Here is a 20,103-nt window from a genome sequence, read left to right on the forward strand (position 1 = left end):
TCTTCACCCAGAGTTTCTTCGTAGCTGAGTCTACGGTGATGGAATGTTAGTTAGTCAAGTCCTTTTACACATTGAAGTGTCTTTGAACTGTGATGTTTACAAAGGTGCATACTCGCCTTCCTTTGAGCGGTGAGAGGTTTACTGTTTTTCATACTGACATTGCCTTTGAATGGCGATGCACTCACTGACAGAGGTACTTAATGAAGTCCCTTAGAAGGGAGATGTGAACACTTAAAGAGGCAGCTTACATACTGAAGTGATAGGTTCACTTGATGCTTTTCATGTCACACAACACTGGACAAAGCTCTGCCTACTTCACACAACACTGGACAAAGCTCTGCCTACTTTTATACAGTTTGTTGACTGCCCCACAAGAAACAATAAAACTCTGGACCTCCTGTATGCTAATACTAAGGATGCATACAGGCCCACTGCCCTTCCCCCCCTTGGCAGGTCTGATCACGACCTGGTCCTGCTGACATCCAGGTATGTTCCTCTGGTGCAGAGGCTGCCTGCGACCTCCAGGATTGTTAGGAGGTGGTCTCAGGAGGCTAACGACGCCCTGCAGGACTGCTTTGAGTCGACGGACTGGGATGTGCTGTGTGGACCACATGGGGAGGACATCAACAGCATGACAGACTGCATCACTGAATACATGAAGTTCTGTGAACACACCACCATACCATCCCGGACTGTGCGCTGTATCCCCAACAACAAGCCCTGGATCACCAGGGACCTGAAGGCTCTTCTTAATAATAAGAAAGCTACTTTCAGGTCTGGGGACAGGGATGAGCTCAGGAGAGTCCAGCGCAACCTGAAGGTGAAGATCAGGGAGGGCAAGGACTCCTACAGGAGGAAGCTGGAGGCCAAACTCCAGCAGAACAACACGAGGGAGGTGTGGACCGGGATGAAGCAGATTACCGGCTTCAAGGTGGGAGGGAGACAACCAGGGGGCTCCCTGGAGAGGGCCAACGAGCTGAACTGTTTCTTCAATAGGTTTAGTTCACAGCCCTCATCCGTCTCCTCCACACCTCCCCCTCTACCCCCCCTGTTGAGCTGCACTTTCGCTGAGCCCTCAACACCAACTGGCTCTTCCATTGAGCCCTCAACACCCGGTGGCTCTTCAAATGGGCCCTCAACAACAATAGGCTCCTCCCCCCTCTCTCTGTGACGACTGACCAGGTGAGAAGACAGCTGGAGAAACTCCACCAAGGCAAAGCTGAAGGACCTGATGGCATCAGCCCCAGGGTCCTAAAGACCTGCGCCACCCAGCTGTCTGGTGTCCTGCAGCACCTCTACAACCTCAGCCTGAGGCAGAAGGAGGTCCCGGTGCTGTGGAAGACGTCGTGCCTGGTCCCTGTCCCGAAGAAGTCGATTCCATCCGTCCTCAACGACTACCGACCGGTAGCCCTCACCTCCCATGTGATGAAGGTGCTGGAGAGGCTGGTCTTGGCTCACCTCCGACCGCAGGTGAAATCATCGCTGAACCCTCTACAATTTGCTTACCAGCCTCATGTGGGTGTGGACGACGCCATCATCTACCTGCTGCAACGAGCTCAGTCGCACCTGGATGGAACAGGTGTCTCTGTGAGAGTCACTTTCTTTGACTTCTCCAGTGCATTTAACACCATCCAACCACTGCTACTGGGTGAGAATCTGCGGGTGGTGGGGGTAGACTCGTCCACCGTCTCCTGGATCACTGACTACCTCACAGGCAGACCACAGTTTGTCAGAATGGGCCGTGTGCTGTCTGGGACGGTGGTCAGTGATGTTGGAGCCCCACAGGGAACTGTTCTGTCTCCCTTCCTGTTCACCCTGTACACCACTGACTTCCAGTACAACACGGAGTCATGCCATCTGCAGAAGTTCTCTGATGACTCTGCGGTAGTCGGGTGTATTAGGGATGGACGGGAGGAGGAGTACAGGGCAGTGGTGAGTGACTTTGTGGAGTGGGCCGGTGAGAATCACCTGTTTCTGAACGTGGCCAAGACCAGAGGTGGTCGACTTCAGGAGGAAGACAACAGCTCCTAGTCCTCTGAGTGTTCTGGGGGAGGACGTGGACACAGTGGAGGAGTACAGGCACCTGGGTGTTGCCATCGACAGCCGACTGAACTGGAAGGCCAACATCAACGCTGTGTACAAGAAGGGGATGAGTCGACTCTTTTTCCTGAGGAAGCTTGGATCCTTCAATGTGTGCAGAAGATGCTGGAGATGTTCTACCAGTCGGTTGTGGCCAGCGCCCTGTACTTCTCCATCGTCTGCTGGGGAGCAGCATTGGAGCCGGTGACACCAACAGACTTAACAAGCTAGTTAAGAAGGCCGGCTCCATCATCGGCTGCAAGCAGGAGTTTCTGGAGCAGGTGGTGGAGAGGAGGACGTTGAAGAAACTTTTGTCCATATTGGACAACCTGGACCACCCTCTCCACCACCTGCTGCAGGGCCAGAGGAGCACTTTCTCCAACAGATTCCTCACGCTCCGCTGCACCAAGGACCGTTACAGGAGAACATTCCTGCTGACAGCTATACGGCTTTACAACAAGTCACCGCTTGCTAGTTCCTCCGTGGATTAGTTCATCACTGTACCATATATATTTTTCATTTTGCACTTTGCGCTATCTGGTTATCTAGTTCACTTATTTACTTAATTAATGAATACACTCTTCAGCTGTAAATATAAATATATTTCATTCCAGTTAGTTGTATTCTATTCTATTTTATTGTGTATATTGCTTTATTTTAATTTGTTTAATTTGTATATCTCTCATCCCTGTTGCTTCTTTATATATTTTATCTTTTATCTTGTGTGTTTGTATTTCAAGTGGTAAGGCGCTACTGATGACGACAAAAACATTTCCCCTTGGGGATTAATAAAGTATATATTCATTCATTCATTTCATTCATACTGAAGAGCCTTTGAAATGTGATGCAACCGATTAGAAGGAACAAAAAGTGAATGGACTACAAAGTTAGTGACAAAGTGATATGTGATTCCTCTAATGGCAAAAGCCTCTTTGTTTTGTGGAGTTAAAAAAACAAACCTTGACCTCCGAGGTGCCCTGTGGAGCTCCTGACCAGGAGTGGACATGTTTTTACAAGTCCAGAGGAAGTGAAGAAGACTGAAGCAAGCAAACATGCTTTAACACACCCGCCCACGAGAAGCAGCTTTCCAAATGCTTTGTGGGAGAAATGCATTCACCATCTTCATTAGACCTCAAAGATACACATTATACACTTGAATGAATGAATGGATATACAGTATACTTTATTAATCTCCGAGGGGAAATGTGTTGTCGGAGTAACAGCAACTTACTTACAAACACAAAATAAAATATAAAAACAACAGGGATGAAAGATATATACAAAAATGCTTTTTTTTGCAGAGAGTATTAACTTAGGAAATTAAATTAAACTTAAACAATAGAGAAGTGCAAAAATGCAAAGTATGTATGTGTAAGTATATGAAGTGTGTAAAGTGATAAGCATAAACGTGTGCAGTGATTAATCTACAGAGGACCTGGCAAGAGGTGACTTGTTGTACAGTCTTATTGCCGTGGGCAGGAATGTTTTCCTATATCTGTTGGTGACAATGTCAACATACTGTTTGTTATTTTTTTAGTAATGTAAAATGACTGAAATTATATTTTCTTTAGGAAATGGTGACATATGTCTCCTGTGCCTAGGGTCAATAAAAAAGCACCATCTGTTACAGGAAGAAGAATTTAAGAAATGCATAAATGAGTGATTTCCAAGCTGGATAAAAAGACTCATATTACACTTCCATCCTGAGAACCATCTGAAAACAGGTCAAATGCAACACCGCTGAGCACTGGGACGGTTGAGGTCACAGACGGTTGAGGTCACAGACGGTTGAGGTCACGCTCTTATAATTGCGCAGTATGACATTCATATCCAGTCGTTTCAGAGGAGGAAGCACACCGCATGTGGACATAAATCAACGCCTTGAACCAGAGGCAGGTGAATGGAGAGAAAGTCTGAGGAGGGAGAGGGAGGAAGAAAAGAGATGGGAGGAGATATGGAGAGGAGAGAGAGAGTGAGAGTGTGGACAGAGCTCTCTCCAAACCGCAATCGTCTGCTGCCAGACCCCTTTCTGCCCCTCCCTCTGTTCCCTGGTTGAAATCTATTTATTCTGGGACTATTTCTCCTGTGAACTCCTCACTCAGAACATGATGGATGAGTAAGTGATTATACGGAGTCAGCGCTGTGCACCAGAATCATTTTTTAATATCCCGCATACACAACTCAAGCAATACGTCATGATGTCTTTCCCCATTCTTCATCTTGTGGAGGCGCTCCTCCACACATGATGTCGTCATCGTTGTTATGAATAGAGAAGCCTCCCAAAGAAAATAGAATTAAAATACTAGTTTTAACAATGAACGGAGCCGCGTGTCATTTACATTAAATTCACCGTTTAATCGCCCAAATGTGGGGAGACAGTTTCTGGAGATGTGCAAATGCTCTTCTGTCAGCAGAAGAGTTTCCAACTGTTGTCTGAAGCTGCAGAAGCCGTTAGCACGATGCTGGGCAGGGAGCCGTCATCGCCCTGTCGGGGCAACAGACGGCCATCTTCTTTTTTAATCTACATTCATCCAACACGTCCTTCTGACGGATGAACCTTCTACACACACACTCACACACACACGCACACACGCACACACACACACACACACACACACACACACACACACACACACACACACACACACACACACACACACACACACACACACACACACTCTGAAAGAAATGCAGGCTGTTTCTTTCAGATTGCACAAATAAACAGCTGTGCCAGCCTGTGCAGTCCCTTCAAACAAGTTAGAGAGAGAGACAGGAAGAGAGAGAGAGAGAGACAGGACAAGAGAAAGAGAAGAGAGGCCTGCTGTTGTTACTCTGCCTTGTCTGAGTTATTTCACCCACAGCCGTGTAGGGCGCAAATTGTGCGTGTCCGGAGTTGGAGAAAGCACAAAACAAGCGCTCTTGTGTGAAAGATGAATCGGGGCTGGCAGCCGGCGAGTTTATTTGTGTTGCTGAGCTACTGCGAGGGACGCACTCTTCATCAGGGGCAGGATGAAGGAGGAGCCACATCACAGCTTCTCTTTCGGTCATTTCATGGATGTGACACCAATCGAAGCAGCATGTTGGCCTGGAGAGGTTATCCATACAGCCACATTGTGCTCACCTGGCGCTATGCTGGGACTTCATTGATACGCATGTGTAAGCAATCAGCCTCTCCCCATGAGGAACCATAGTGAAGCAGAAGGGACGGCCAAGCAGGGCCTACTTGAGGCTTTGAGCTCAATGCTCATCTCAGCGTGCACACATGCTTATAGTAACTGTGCTCACATGCTAATGTTTAGCATTCTAATTAGCAGTAAACACATACAAGTACAACAAGTAAGCAAAGACTGGAGTTTGGCAGGCACTGGGTCATAAACCAAAGTATTGAACTACAATGTTGGACCACTTGTGGAGATGAGAAAATCAGAGGATTTACTGAATGACTTCTGTCTGTATTTTGTCAATGCTTCATTCATTCAGTCCTCAGAGCCCTGAAGCCCCGCCCCCACTGCTGCTCACTACGCTATCGCTTTTTTATTAATATTTGATCAAATGTGACCAGCTTCGACACTGCATATCTTTAGGCCTCCAGTATGAATAGATTGGAATAATTATTCTTGAGATATAAGAAGGACACACACACACAGAGACAGGTTCCTGGCTTTACAGTCACATGATGGGTGTTAAAAAATTATTTTAATACGAATAATACTAATTTGATGCTGATAGTTGACTCCAAAAGGATTGGTGTTTATCGGCTGCAACAACAGCCTCCACTCCTCTGAAGGCTTTCCACCAGATGCTGGAACATGGCTGCGAGGATTTGCTCCTTTCAGGGTCGATAAGTTCTGGCGCCGCATTCCAGTTCATCTCAGAGGTGTTTGATGTTTCTTCATGGACCTTTTGTGCAGAGCGGCAGTGTAATGTCGAAAAGAGGAAATGGCACACATTGTTGGATAGTACACAAAAGTATGGGAAGGGGACATATTTGAAATGTTGTTGTTGTTTAAGCTAGCAACAACAACAACAAAGCTAAGCTAAGTAACTTCAGAATCAGATCAGAATCTGAATCAGAAGCCGTTTATTGCCAGGAATGTTTGCACAAACGAGGAATTTAGTTAGGCGGAAGGTGCATACATTAGACATTTAGACGAGACAAACAACAATCAACGACAGCAACAGTGCAATGATGGCAGGTAGAGTTCATTTCCTAGCTTAACTCCACTCTGCTTTGCAGATGACCGACGTGGGCTTTGAACTCGTGACCTTCCAGCAACACAATATTTTCTCCAGCCACTGCGTGACTCAACCTAGAACGGCACTCGTTTGGAAAAGTAAAAGAGAGAAATCCCCGGTTTATTGCCTGATACCCATCCTCCCTGTGACGTGGCGGCTGGGTTCTGAGGTGAGGGGCAGCTTCACAAACCCTCTGTGTCCTCCCGTCAGACGCTGTGTGCGTCGGACATGAAATAAATGAAAGTCTGGTCTACCTCAGCGTGGCCTGGTCTCCTTGGATGTTTAGTCTTGTCTCTCTGCAAGCCTGTGATTCCACCAGCAGCTTATCTCTGACAGCAGACTTTCTGCTGTCTTCCTGGACAACAGGCTGCTGCCCACGTCCAACCGGCTGCTCCACTTACGGACGTGAGGCATGAGGGCAAGAGCCAAGACTCAGAGAAACACACCTCAGATATGTCTACATCAAAGAAACACTTTGCACACACAAGCATGCAGGTACACACACACACACACACACACACACACACACACACACACACACACACACACACACACACACACACACACACACACACAGCCTCCCTCATAACTTGGGGTTTCTGTGTCTATTTGCTCCCTGATTCCTCAACACTTCTACTTTCCACATCTGGTTTCCTTGGAGACGGCACTAATCAGAGCTGGTGGGGATACATATCGGTGGTCTCAGTGTGATTCCTGTTGTTTCCACATCTGCGGTGTCACACAACCAGAGCAATCTCGCAGCCATGCACGCCAAGGCCCATCACGCCCGAAACGCCCCACAAGGCTCCAAGAGAAATTCATGAATGAGGGACTTATAGACTATTACTCATGTCCTCCGGAGCCTGGCTGATTTATGACTGTGGAAATTAAAGTTTCTTCTCGCTTGTCTTCATGTTAAAAAACATTTTTTCAAGAGTGTTGTGCTTTTTTGCCGTCCAGGAATGAAAGCATCCAGAAATAGCCCCGCCCCTCGTCTTTAACCTCTCAATCAATAGCAATTAGCACAGCTTACTTTCTCTCTGGGTACAGTAGTGTTGGAACATGTGGTTTCTAACTCTCGGCATGTGTAGGAGTTTGTGTTTGAGTAGTTTTCCCTCGACATCCAGATGGGGTGTATATCAAAGGAAGTCATGTAGAACCAAGAAAATAAGGAGGGAAAATACATTCCTGGTCTGCAATGAGGTGAACTCCGCCAAGCCCGGCTCGAAAACCTCCATGCAATTTATAGGCCCTTGTGTTTTGATTAAAAGTTGTTTAGGCAAAGAAAGGCCACGTTCAGTGATTCCAAGATGCCAACTGCCAGCGTAACAGTAGGGCTTCTTGTTTAATCAGTTCGGTTGGAGCTTAGAGATGCAATTTAAGCATTCTTAACAAATTATAGACATTTACACAATTCCAGCTAGGGTTTGTTTCTTGCATCCTGTCTCTTTTTTAGTCCTTTCCACTGTGAAGTGACACATGTGTCCTCTCGCTGTTTATTTCCCTTGTTGATGAGGATGAGTGCTCGGACACTGAAGAGAAACACAGATGGTGAGTTGACGGACGGCCTGGACACGTTCTGCATCAAATGGACTTATGCACTGCTCACGTATATGTGGTGTTCACCGCCATGTGTCTCGACTCCGCACTAGTTTCTGTTAAAGCTCGTTGAGGAGGACAGGGCCGCAAACACCAACCATCAATGTTTTGAGTCAAGCTCCATTGATACTAGACAAAGCTAGATAGCTTTTTAAGTCACTTATATTTATGATTACCCTGATAATGTAAAGTCTCCACCATAAACACATTGTGATCCATCGCTAGCTGCGTCAGAGACATTTTGTCATTTCCTTTAAAGCCCCTAAAAACTTCAAATCTGTAGTATCTCACATGTGTACCTTTTATTATAACAACAACATTATTCAAATAACCCGAGTGGTTGCAGAGATACACCCTTTTTAGTTTGGGTATGCAATTTTCGAGGAAAGGGCCTAAAAATAGGATGTTTTTAATAAAAATGACGTTGGGTATATTTCACCCGGTACCTGAGAAAATATACTTCTCATCAAAATATATTAAAATACAACAATACAAGGCAAGTTGAAGTACTCTTCCTTTATTTTACACTATAGAACTTCTCATAAAACCAAAAACAGGTATCATGAGGGATACTGAAAAAGGCTCAAAATCGGGTGAAAATTAGGGAATCGTCAATAAAACATGATTACAAATATAAATAAAGGAGCTATGAACTTGTTCTTTGGTCAGGTCGCAGGTAAATGTGTTATTTCTACAACACCATGCTACCCAGCCTCACAAAGGTTTATTTCAATGAACAAACTCACTTAATGTATGAAAACGTGAATTATTTCGCTTTTTCTTTTTTTCAGTTTTTCTGAAAATGTGGTTAAAGTGTGCGCTACATTTAGATGAAACTAAGCTGTTCTCTCAAATGTTCTTTCTCTCTTTTTCATTGTGTCTCCAGCAGAGAAAGTCACATATGAGCACTATAAATAAATATCTCCTCCAGACCCATGTGTTTGCATATGATTCCTGCCTCATGACGACGGCCGCATTCATTACCGCTCCCGTTCTCACATGCTCAGCATCTACGGGTTCAGCAGCAGAACTGTTTCAGCGGCAGTCGCTGGCTTGAACGATGGAGCGCAGCGGGGCTCTTTGCTGTGGCTTCAGGGGAGCGGGTGCTGTAGCCGCGCAGGGCAGCAGTGGAAAAAGGAGGGGAGGGGCCGGCGGCTGTGGTGATAATGCAGAACGGATGCCCGGTCTGCCGCGGCGGGTCCTGCTTTCACTCTGCAGGGCAACTGATGAGCCCCAGATGGACGGCCAGCTGCTTTGGGTTTCTGAGCCCAGGGAGGTGGGCGTCACAGAGGGGAGTTGTGTGTTTTTTGAGGAGTTGGTATGCGGGTCAAAGGGGCACCTCTGCGTGAAGGTGTAGACTCAAGGCCACATTTTCGCTTCCTTTATCGCTCCAGTACTGCTTGCTATTCACCAGGATGAGTTTCTATTGTTAGCCAGAAGGGCTCTCAAGGTGCTCCGGATCACCAGACCTTGATAAGTGAAGTCAAAGGATCCATCTGCCATGTTTGTCCATGTCCTCGCTCCCTCCAGCAGAGGAGTAATTGAAAGGCCACCTGATATCCTGCTTTGGCCGGACTCTCAATCTAATACCCCAAACCTACACACACACTCCCCAGACTGCGGCTCTTCCTGACAACCTCATGTTGAGACACCCGTGTGAATAAACATCCCGGAACACGGAAACCCAAACCTGCCAAGCCTCTCATGTTGATAGAGGATATCCATATTCCTCCTGCTGATGAATGACGTCACGGCATCCACACAGAGCCGCTTTGCAATTCATCGCTCATTAATTTGTCGACCGGTCGAGAGTTGTGGTCCTTTACTCCCATCATTAACCGCAAGACGATCGCTCCTCAGAACCTGTGTACAGTTTGGTGGATCATTATTCGGCATCCATACAACCACAATCCACAGCTGCGTACACTGTGGATGTTCTGCCCAACCGAGAGACAACGAAAACAAACAGAGCTAAGAGAAAGCAAATGTGACTATCAAAAAGTGGATATAAAAAAATACAAAAATGGAACCGCAAAGACAAACCCAGCACACAAACCTCTATCCGCGGACTAATTTTGTTTATTCAACACAAGTCAGCCCACCCATCCAGTCCCCCCGCCCCTTCTGCTGCGATCTGGACCAGTTCTTTCCTTTTTTTTTCTCTTTTGGAACATCAAGATGCAAATTCTACCCATTTGTGAATATCAGTAACATCTGGCGGGCTTCCTGAGGAGAGAGGTCGGGATGTCTCGAGGCCATGCCAGTCACAGCTAAGCCCCTATGAATAAAGATATCTCACCCAGAGAACCACTTCCTCTGCTCCTTGCACTTCAGCAGTAATTAACACGGAGCCCTCCTGGCTCCTCACCGAAAACAGATCCCAGCTAATTCAGTGTGGATGGGAGCGGGTAATCGGTGGGCGTCGTTGTCTGTTACCACTGGTTTAGGTGATGCAGGTCAAATCCTCCAAGTCATGATTCACTTATCTGCTTTAATAAAGAAGATACAATAATAATTTGATCCTGCTAAATGCCAGTGAGCACATGCATCCTCATGAAGTTAACCTTTACTTTTTGTATAATTAAATGCACACAAAGAATTTGTCTGAATAAGTAATGCGTTGAACTATAACTTGAAATGACTGCATAAAGGCAGCCATGGGCTGTTATTGCTGTTGGGCAGAACATGTATTTGTTCGTTGCTTTACAGTAAAGGAAAACAAAACTGTATTTCAAATAATTGAATACTGCATTGTCAAAAATAGTATTGTGTCTTTACATAACGTCAACAACTTACAAGTGTTATTATATTATCACACATTTACCCCAAATCACGGTGTGACAAGCGCATTCTGAGATCCGTGTTTTGTCTTTCTGAGAACGGCCGAGTTCTCCTCACAAACACTTCCATCTATAATCACAATGTGACCATCACAGCTCTCTCCTGGCTCTGATCCCCGGCCCAGCGAGAGGATCAGTCTGGTGAGGTGTGCTGTCGGGCCTAGAAGCACCTCATAGAAGAAATGGGGAGTTAGAGTTTGATCCCCGGCCAGACTGCTGTTTAGAAGTCTGTATATATTTTGTGTACAGTGGGGAAATACTTTCTGAGATAAAATCAGAACAGACCTTCATCTCTGCTTCATTCAAGAAGGTGGAGCTACGAGGTCTAGCAGACAGACCGTATTCTATGGAGTTACGAGATTTGGTCACAAGCTGTCTTTAATACTTTTCATTGGTTAAATACTTGTAAATTCCACAGACAGTAAAGGCTGTCATACAACAACAGTGATCTGTGAAAGAAAATGAAATGAGGATTTCGCCCGACAGCGATGATTTGTTCATTTCGTGTTTCCTCAGATAAATCCTTTATCTGTTTGGTTCTTTTTGACGTTTAAATCAGACACGTCAAAGCTTCAGGGGGCCTCACATAAACCTCAGCTACTGGCTGTGATTCAAGGCCTACCTAACCTGGACACATCTGGACGCATGTGAACACATCTGTCTCAGCTTAGATCTCAAGCCAAGTGGAGCAGTTTGTTAACTTGCTCCAGATACTGGTCAGCATAGCATTCATCAAATATACAGCACATGACAACAGAAGACGATAAAAGCAAACGTCTTTCACCTGGAATCCATCCCAGCGCTGCCGGGCCCCGCATCGCTACCACGTCCCGCCCCGCTACCCGGTCCCGCTGCAGTGCCCCGCTCCCGCTTCTATGCCCCGCCCCGCTACCACACCTTGCCCCGTTACCCTGTCCCGCTACAGTGCCCCGCTCCCGCTTCTATGCCCCGCCCCGCTACCACACCTTGCCCCGCTACCACGCCCCGCCCCGCCACCACGCACCGCCACTACACCCCGCTACCATGCCCGGCGTGGTAAATGCCCGGCACTACCTTGCCCCACCACGCTACCACGCCCCGCTACCATGCACCGCCACCACGCCCCCGCTGTCATGCCCCACTACCCTGCCCCGCTACCATGCCCCGACCCGCCACCACGCATCGCCACCACACCCCGCTGTCATACCCCGCCCCGCTACCACGCACCGCCACCACACCCCACTACCATGTCCTGGCTCGTTACCACGCCCCGCCCTGCTACCACGACCTGCTCCGCTACCCTGCCCCGCTTCCATGCCCCGCCACCACGTCCCACCCCCACTACAATGCCCCGCCCCGCTAACCTTGCCCCGCCCCGCAACCACACCCCGCTAACATGCCCCGCTACCGTGCCCCACCCCGCTACCATGCCCCACCCCGACTACCACGGCCCGCATCACTACCATGCCCCGCCCCCACCCGCTACCACGCACCGCTACCACACCTCGCTACCACGCCCCGCTACCACGCACCGCCACCACACCTCGCTACCACGCCCCGCCCCGCTACCATGCACCGGCACCATGCTGCGCTACCATGGCCTGCCCCGCCCTGCTATCATGCCCCGCCCCGCTACCATGCCCCGCCCCGCTACCATGCATTGTTTGCTGGCATCCATTACACATGCTTGCCCTGCTTGGTTTGTGATGTAAACTACCAAGATGCCAGGATTCTGTGTGTCTTCTTTCTGGTGATGCAACCGTCTGATTGGGAGGAATGATAGAGACTCACTTTGGTTTTGGATTTCATCTTTTTTTTTTTCAGACTTCATATCAGAGCCTTTATGGATGTAGTTTTTTTTTAATCTGATGCTGACATTTAGATTTCAGAGTTGAACGATGTCTCACTAGGCGTAACAAAATAATGCCACGCTGTCAGCCAGGCCTCAGCCTTGATGAAACTAAAAATATAGATGACGTTTTTAGTCACCTCATATTTAGAGCAATTAAGATACTATGCAGTTATAAGTGTAATAATCAAAATATAGCACAAAGAACAACCGTTTTTATAACAGTACCACCCCACCCCCCCAAAAGAAAACACATCTTCAGATCCATTGCCCTTCAGATGGAACTCTTGGACTGTAGGTCCCTCAAATGACAGCAACATTAGCGTGTCCATCATCTCTACTTACAGAGACGACCTCCAGTCTGAATCCCCTCTCACATGCAGCTGTTGTTTATGGGTTTAAATGCGGTTGCCACTGAGGCAACCAAGACAATCATTCTCAAAATGTTGGCCAATGTCGACCTGGCAACCCTTATTGTCTTGCCCTGGTTGCACTGCCTGCTGCACATGTCCACTATGAGTTACTGTTCCCCCAGAACCTAACTAACATATCATGAGCCTATAAATCACATTAAGATAATGTCCATGGAGGAGCAGTGACCCGTACTGAAAAACCTTGGTGTGATGCTATGTGACCAACATGCTCCCAATGGCCCTCCAGCACCAAATGATCAATTAAGCTAAAAGATCTGCAGGGAAGCTCCCAAGATGATGATGTTTCTAATGGGTGAAAGCAAGGCTAACAATGGAGAAATACAGTTCCCTGTAGTTTTAAATCAACCATCCTCACGTCACACACACAGTACAATACAGAACGCTCGAACCGCGTTGCATCAAATATAACAGGCGGTGCTCTCCAGTTACACAGCAATGTTATCAGGTGTTTGTGAACGTGTAACATTTAAATCAGGCGTGTACTGCATGTTCACCTCTTAATGCGGCCCGTATAGAATTTAGGAAGGTTCGATAAATGAGTTGAAGAAATGAATGACATTTTACAAGAAACAATCAGCCTAACAAGTGGTGGGAGACAAGTGAGAGTTCAAATTCAGGGATATGGATTCAGCTCGGTCAGGTGGAACACGTTGTTTAGAACACCAGCGAAGGGAAATCTCCGACCAGCATTTCGCTTGACATTTAGCTGTGAATTAACTCAACATATTACGGTACAGCTCATAAAATGAATTTGCTTTCGATCAAGCGCTCTGACGCCCATATTTCAGGGTGCCGAGATAAGGTCAACTGTCACGGAGGAATGTTTGCCAGATAAAAATTGATGCATAACAAGCCGGAAAGCTGGTTGAAGGAGGGCTTTCTGCCGCCTGCCTGTGTGCTGCACAGCCTGACCTTTACTTTACTCAATTCAATATGGCTCACCTCATATTTGTGTTTGTGCTATTCCTCCAAATTGAGAGACCTTGGTTACCATATGCCACAATAAGCCACAGACTCTTTCATCTGATGTGTATCCCTCTTGTCTTTGTTGTTTTGCTCCACACACAGAATGAATCTGCCTTTTGAATAGATTACCCATTTTTTGTCTTTTATGACAGGGCTAGATCTTACTTGGGTTTGATTCATAATACCACCCTCTCCCTCTCCCCGCATCTTTTTCCTCGGATTAGAGCGGGTGGAGGGAGATAAAACATAAAACAGTTGTGCCGAGCTTCAGTGTGCTAGAAGCACATTTGAACTCTTGAGCTCTTTTGCCAATTAGCAGCATACAGCAATCCCAGCTGTGTGCGTGCGTCTGTGTGTGTGTGTGTGTGTGTCTCCGACTGCATGTGTATAGCATGTGCGTTTTCATCGGTGTGTGCTTCTCCTCCCAGTGGTGCGAGCTGCACAAGGAACACATGCATGTGTGCACATGCACTGCTTTGCACTGTGCTCAGCACCTCGTTATAACACAGCAGAGGGCAAATGGAGTGAAAGTGATTCATTTGTTGGAGCACATCGGCACACTCGACACCGAGCCAGCAGACACAGGCTGTCACAGGGTGAGGCATCAAAGAGAGGCAGCCGTCACCTGATTGGCTGATGTTGTATTGTTTTCCTCAGAATGTAGAAGAGAACCCCGTATGAGCCCATCCTTATGATGCACTCAACTCTCCTCTGCTGATTTAAAGCGAGGGTTGGTATTGTACTTTATAGACCTTTGTAATTCTATTTTTATCCCAACAGCAATCAATTAATCAAATGCTCTGACAAAAAGAGGCGGGCAGTAACTGCTGCTGTCGCCGGTCTGCAATAAGCCGGAGGGGCTTCCTGCCCGTCTACCTGCCGGCCCACCTGATGTTCCTCTGCCTGGTCATCGTTATGCATCAAGCCTTCCAAAAGCTGCTGGCTAGACAGCTGTGCACTAACAATAGTCATGTTTGTTTGGTTCATAATGATAATTTTGGACGGCCTGAAGGGACGGGCTGTCAGTGTTGCTGACTTTTGGAGCTAGCGCCGCTAACTCCAAAAGGGGAAAGGTTTGGCAACGCCAGACTGTGTTTTTTGATTTGACACTTTCAAAATCCATCTCCTTGCTGGTTTCCATGCTGCCGAAGAGTCAGTGTTTGTGAGTAAAGCCTTTGCTGGGTTAACAAGACGGAGAAGCTTGAGACGTGTTCGCAGCTTTGTGAGGATAGGAACTACACTGGCTTGAGCTAAATGCTAACATTAGCATGACGACATGCTAAAACGTGTTTCCCATGCTCATCACCTTTTTTTTTATCATGTTGGTATACCAACAGTACAGCTGAGGCGGATGGAAATGTTATCATTTATGCAGGTATTTTGTCATAAACCAAAGTATTATATATAGTAAAACATTTAGGTGAAAGGTCAGTGAGACAACACTTTATTTTACTCGTATGTAATTTCCTACAAAGTTTCCAGAGAATATGTAATTTATTATTATAATGTAATGTTATTAAATTATTATTATTATATTGTTATTATAATGTAATGTTATTCAAATGTAAAGTTTCACGCTACATTCAATATTCATTGTTAAATGTAACACCATCTTTTTATAGAGTTAATAATGAAGAAGTCATTATAATATTACAGACACAGTAAAAAATACAGTCAGTGGGAAATTTACGATATTGCTGTGAGAAGATGAATTTCTGCGTTTCATGACAATCCATCTGACAGAGACATTCAACCTGAATCCAAATGGTTCACTTGCTGGTGACATTATAAACGCAGTAAAGGGATCAGCAATGTCATCAGGACATAATGCCATTACTTAATCACTTAAATCTCATGCAGTTACATAACCAGCACATTACAACACATGTCAGATGTAATCCAAGGAGAGTAATAATAAGGTTAAAAGATGATCCCTACTATTCTCAAAGGATGTTGCAACCATTAAACAACCATTAACCATAACAGCCATTTATGAATAGTTAATGTGGATTTTGTCACCCTGGGAATTGTAAGCGTGTAGACTGACCATGGTGTGAAAAATATGGGAAGAAACTGAAGTAAGCGTATGATCCAGGCCAATTACTAAACATGTATTCAGGGGACGGTAGCTGGAGGGACAGTGACTTCCCTGACATGATGCTGTGATGGACTCTCCCTTTAATGTAAGGCACATAGATTAGAAAAGCCTCCTCACAGATTTCATCCTGAATTCTAGGAAAACAAATACCAGCAGCAATGTCCTCATTCAATGACACAATGCATTTTCATCTAAGAGAATGTCAGGTGTGAATTATTGACAAACATTTTCATCAAATGTAAAAACTATTTAATTTAGTTTTGTGGCAGGTTAGCGGTTTCCACTGCTTCCTTTCCAATTGTGGTGCTAAGCTAACTGTTAAGACAAATATTCTGCAGGGGTTTGCTTGATTTCATAAGAAACCATAAAATCTGTTTTTATAAATTACAAAAATCTGTGCTTGATGAAGGTCATGTTTACATGTTTACTTGTTTCTTTAACCTGCACATGAACAGAAATCTGACAACAACATCTATATCTTGAAAATACATTTATTTATGAATCCGCCCAGTAAATCTGTGCATCATTTCCTGCTACAGTGCGGATTGCCTGATACAGTTGGTAAGTGATTTATTTTGGTCTTTTCAGGAATATCACCTGGGACCCTCATGTGGTGACAAGATGATGGGATAATGGATGCAGTTGCTGCATTTGGATGTTGTTCCCCAAGACATTCTTCCCTAAAGTCCTATGTTGTTTGTTTAACATGTGCATGTTCTAAAAAATATATACAATGATTTTTTAACCTTACAGTTATTTTGCACAGAACAAGGATTTCTGTTTTTACCCCTGCTTCTAGTCTTTATGCTAAGCGATGCTAACCACATCCTGACTCCAGCTCTATAATTAAAACACACAGACATGAGATATTGGTCTCCTCGTGTCTGGAAAAAGAAAGCAAATGAGCTCCCAAAATGCTGAGCTACTTCTTTAAGGACAGCTTTTACATGTATAGTTATGAACACAGAAAGTGTAGCATTTACCATTTTTCCAACATCCAAAGCTCTTTGAAACGATATGTCTCAGACGTTTTGGAGCGACTGCACCATTTAGTGTGGTATTACAAGTGAATGCACCAGCACCCATGAACACACACACACACACACACACACACACACACACACACACACACACACACACACACACACACACACACACACACACATACACACAGTAAATGCTGTCCTATCATGTTATGGCACTCCATCACTATTCCTGAGCTCTTGCATTCCCTGTGAATATTTGTTGGGTGTGATAAAATAGAGCAATCCTCAGGAGGTGAAGAAAGCCTGACACGGTGTGATTGCCAAATGACAAACTTTTGATGGCTCAGAGAAAAATGAAATTACCTCACTGACATCTTGAGAGATTACTCCCTTCCATCTTCCACACAAACATCCAGACCCTTGTCTCTCACCCACCGCCTGTATCAGTGACACGTAGAGATACAGAGGAGACATGAAGAAATACACATATAATCATTGCAATAAAATCAGAATCAAAACGTGACCCTCTGAGCCCCAAACTGAGCCAAATAAATGGATGCCATGACATTAATTTTCATGATGTGGGAAACCTGGGGGGGAGGGCCAGCAAGTCATCAGTGCTGGCTGATTTCCTTCTGTTTGTGTGTGTTTCCGCCTCACTTTCACCGCCTCGCCCAGATATCATCATCTCCCACCGCCTGAGAGGTTGTTTAACTTTCCCTTTTCCACCCAGCGAAAAGGCAGGTGACACGTCGGTAACACAACGGCTTCTACTGCAAATGTCAAAGGGCTTATGAAATATGGAGGCATCTACCAAATGCATACACACAGACATACATATCAGTTACAAGCATTGGCTGCAGCCCAAACACTGAATAACGCTTCACTGATGTAATAGTTTCACAGCAGTGCGGTGCAGCTCTCTGTGCTGCTGGACAGAGCACAAGATCTATGCAGAGCTGGTGAGATGAGACGGAAGCAGTGCAGGTTAATTAAAGATAATGAGCTGCAACAAAGAGCGGCGTGAGTTATACCTCTAGCTCAGTGACCGCCAACTGTCGGCCCGTGGGCCACATGCAGCCGGAAAAAGCTAACCATCCAGGCCCCAGAATGCTAATGAATTCAGAGGAGAGGAAAAATATGGGATTTAGGATATATATATATATATATATATATATATATATATATATATATACCACCTACCGCCTCGCTCATGTATATATAAACATATATATATATATATATATATATATATATATATATATATATATATATATATATATATATATATATATATATATATATACCGCCTACCGCCTCGCTCATGTATATATAAACATATATATATATATATATATATATATATATATATATATAAAAAAAAGCAATTGTGATGGAAACAATTGTAAACATACATTTTTAAGAAAGAGTTACTAACCCCAAATATGTGCTTTCAGCCCGCAGGTGCTAAAGACGAAATCCATCTGTCGCCTCATTATAAGCGAGGCGCCTCCCAGGATGCAGCTTGTGCACTGAGTAGCAGTAGCATCGCATAGGTGGAGCTGAAAATTCCCTTATTATTGTAAATTGAATGCTGGATGTGCTATAATTTAATGCAAAGATGAGGAAAAACTCATAGCTCTTTTTTAACATATTATTATTGTGATTTTTACATCCATCCATGGATTATCCATAACAGTAACGTTGAATCCCAATAATCCACCTTAATACACCTGTTAAATGCTCACATGAGCAGCACACAATGACAATGCTAACATGGTGGCTATAATGTTTAGCATGGTTACCATCTTAGTTTAGCATGTTAGCATGCTAAAATTTTTAGCACCAAAACATTTGAAGTATGACCTCATGGTGGAAAAGTGAGCGCCTCACGGAAGAGATTAAGTAACATCATCTGTGAACCATGGACGTCTGTCACATGACACATGAACACTGTGCATATGCTGCCCGGTATTGTTTACACAGAGGGGTTTTTTTGTATTGCCAGAAGGTTAAAGCAGATCACTCTCAGTATGTGAGCTGAATCACGCACAGTTGTGTTACAGAGTCATTCACACCACTTTAAAAAGCCATTTCTTGACACGTACAAACGCTGTTGAAGGTGCACACGCACACGCACACTCACGTACGCAAATAAACCCCAATTTCCAGCAGCACTTTCACAAGCCTTCTTTCCAGGATGATGCTCCACACTTGCGGTTCCTCGATGCCGACGGGTCTCGGTACCACCGGGGGAGTCCTGGTCCACATTAGCGTCCCGTGAAACCCTAGACAGGAGAAGTCCTGACAGAAGACAGGGGCGTCTGGCACATCACGTGTGAAGGTTTCCCACGATATGTTCAACAAACAAATGAGAGTAGGGTACGTTGAAAAATACCATTTGATTGGATTTGGGTCAATGACTGTAAGGGCAATGCTGCGAAGGAACTATTTCTGAAAGATACCATCAGTGTGTGTCGTGGCGAGGCCCGTACACCTGTGTACCTGTTTCAATGTGATTAAGACCCACAGAGGTCACGTGACGACACTTCCACTGTCTGATGAAGACCATGGGATGTGGCGGCAGCTCGTTGATTGACCTTTGAGTTGAGATTGTTTTGCAAGACATATTGTTGTAATGTTCAAAATACAGCTTCCATGGTTCATAAAAATATGTGATTCAAACTTGAGTTGAAGAGATAGTGAGTCATGAATAGAGGAGGCACCACTAAAAGCTGCATGTCTGCAGGACGAGGACACTTCAGTGAAAACATCACGGCTACTACAGTACCTTCATACTACTGGGGAACCTTTGAGAGACAGACACTAAAGTGATGCTCTCAATTGAAGCAACCAAGGATGACAAGGACCAGCCCCTCACACAGTGGATCCTACGTTGACCACAATGCATCGTGTTATCAGCCTCCCTGCCTGGACAGTGTCCACGTCTTGCTCTGTCTGCAGGTAGAAACACCGGCTGTCTGTTATAAATGTGTCCAAACAGAGCTGAGACCGCCCTGATGACATCACTGATGTA

This window comes from Taurulus bubalis (genome assembly GCF_910589615.1).
Source record: "Taurulus bubalis genome assembly, chromosome: 15".
Taxonomy (NCBI): domain Eukaryota; kingdom Metazoa; phylum Chordata; class Actinopteri; order Perciformes; family Cottidae; genus Taurulus; species Taurulus bubalis.